The following is a 2,518-nucleotide window of genomic DNA, read 5'->3' on the forward strand; positions in this document are numbered from 1 at the left end:
CAAAGAGAGCAACCAGGTTTAATCAATGGGAGCCCAACTCCACAGATGGAGCCCCTTAAAATGACAGGAAGAGACCAGCCACAGAAAAAGGGAGACCTTCAAATGGCACCCCAGCCAAAAGGTCAACTTCACATCCACCAAAATACATTTGCAAGGACATATATGGACATTTCTCTATAAAAACACAGAGGACACTGCAGACACTGTGGTAAAGGTTATACCAACATACTTTGCAGCAAATGCAATGTCTGCCTTTGCTTCTCAGAGGACAGGATCTGCCTTTGGGACTATCACATAACTGAGCATGGCTATGAACATAGATAAACATAATAAACAGGGCTGTTGATAGGCCAGTACAACTGGCCCTGCTGTACCGGGCCTGACCAGCAGGGGGGCCCGGGCAACCTGAACTGCAAAATGTTATGTATAAAAAAAAGTTCCTCCTCCACCGATCAGTGCCCTACAACCTCCCCCCCCCCAGCCCCCCCCTCCGCAACTAAAGAGGAGACAGCGCTGTGCCTCGGGTTCGCAGCCCACACAGAGAGAGCCTGAGGCACTGGCAGTGGACGGCATTGCAGGAGGAAGGTGCAAGCAGCACCCGAGTGGAGTGACACCTGTCGGCTCAGTGATCCGGGACCCGGCACAATAATCCCCTTCTCTCTGTGGTCGCGTCGCGCGGCCGTTCTGATCAGTCTCGGCAGCGGCTGTAACTCACAGCAGAGCAGAGTGAAGCCGCCTCCCCCTCCTCCATGCACAGCACTGTGTAGACCTAAAGGAGGAGGGGGAGGCGGCTTCACTCTGCTCGGCTGTGAGTGACAGCCGCTGCCGAGACTGATCAGAACGGCGCAATGTGAGTCACGTGACCACAGAGAGAAGGGGTTTATTGCGCCGGGTCCCGGATCACTGAGCCGACAGGTGTCACTCCACTCGGGTTCTGCTCGCACCTCCCCCCTGCAATGCCGCTGCCTTGGGATCGAGGTATATTATGGTTCCTTAGGGGAGTCTGTGCACTGTAGCGGGGTTATTTACTGTGGGGGTCTGTGCACTGTGGGGGGGGGGGTCTGTGCACTGTGGGGGGGTCTGCACTGTGGGGGGTCCTGCACTGTAGGGGGGTCCTGCACTGTAGGGGGTTCTTGCACTGTATAAGGGGTCCTGCACTGTAGAGGATCTGCACTGTAGGGGGAGGGGTCTGTACTGTAGGTGAGGATTCTGCACTGTAGGGGAGTCTGTACTGTAGGGGGGTCTGTGCTGTAGGGTGGAGGGGCCTGTACTGTAGGAGGGTCTGCACTGTAGGGGAGGATTCTGTACTGTAGGGGGATCTACACTGTAGATGGGGGTCTGTATGGTAGGGAGGGGGGTCTGCACTGTAGGGGGTCTGTGCAACCTGCAGGAGGTCCAGAGCTGTGAGGGTCTGTGTAATGTAAAGGGGTCCAGAGGTGCAGGGTGTTGTGTAATGTAAAGGGGTCCAGAGGTACAAGGGCTGTGTAATGTAAAGGGGTCCAGAGGTTCAGGGTGCTGTGTAATGTAAAGGGATCCAGAGGTACAAGGGCTGTGTAATGTAAAGGGGTCAGGAGGTTCAGGGTGCTGTGTAATGTAAAGGGGTCCAGAGGTACAAGAGCTGTGTAATGTAAAGAGGTCCTTAGGCGCAAGGTCCTGTGTAATGTAAAGAGGTCCAGAGGTGCAGGGTGCTGTGTAATGTAAAGAGGTCCTTAGGCGCAAGGTCCTGTGTAATGTAAAGAGATCCAGAGGTGCAGGGTGCTGTGTAATGTAAAGAGGTCCTTAGGCGCAAGGTCCTGTGTAATGTAAAGGGGTCCAGAGGTGCAGGGTGCTGTGTAATGTAAAGAGGTCCTTAGGCGCAAGGTCCTGTGTAATGTAAAGGGGTCCAGAGGTGCAGGGTGCTGTGTAATGTAAAGAGGTCCTTAGGCGCAAGGTCCTGTGTAATGTAAAGGGGTCCAGAGGTGCAGGGTGCTGTGTAATGTAAAGAGGTCCTTAGGCGCAAGGTCCTGTGTAATGTAAAGGGATCCAGAGGTGCAGGGTGCTGTGTAATGTAAAGAGGTCCTTAGGCGCAAGGTCCTGTGTAATGTAAAGGGGTCCAGAGGTGCAGGGTGCTGTGTAATGTAAAGAGGTCCTTAGGCGCAAGGTCCTGTGTAATGTAAGGGGGTCCAGAGGTGCAGGGCGCTGTGTAATGTAAAGGGGTCCAGAGGTGCAGGGTGCTGTGTAATGTAAAGGGGTCCAGAGGTGCAGGGTGCTGTGTAATTTAAAGGGGTCCAGAGGTGCAGTTGTGGAGAGGGGGGTACACAGTAGTGACAAAAAGATATTGAAGGATGCAGAGGTATGCAGGGGACACAGTGGGTGTTTTTAAATTTTATGGTGGGGGGTGCCAGATATAGGATCCGCCCTGGGTGCCAAATGCTCTAGGTACGATCCCTTGCCTCCCCCCCCCCCCTGTTCGGTAAAGTTTTTTGTTTTTTTTAAATGTGCTATGCGCTCTTTGCGCTGTGTTCATTCCAGTATGCGG

The sequence above is a fragment of the Lithobates pipiens genome, unplaced genomic scaffold (assembly GCF_037356315.1).
Source record: "Lithobates pipiens isolate NorthernLeopardFrog02 unplaced genomic scaffold, aLitPip1_a1.2 Scaffold_30, whole genome shotgun sequence".
Taxonomy (NCBI): domain Eukaryota; kingdom Metazoa; phylum Chordata; class Amphibia; order Anura; family Ranidae; genus Lithobates; species Lithobates pipiens.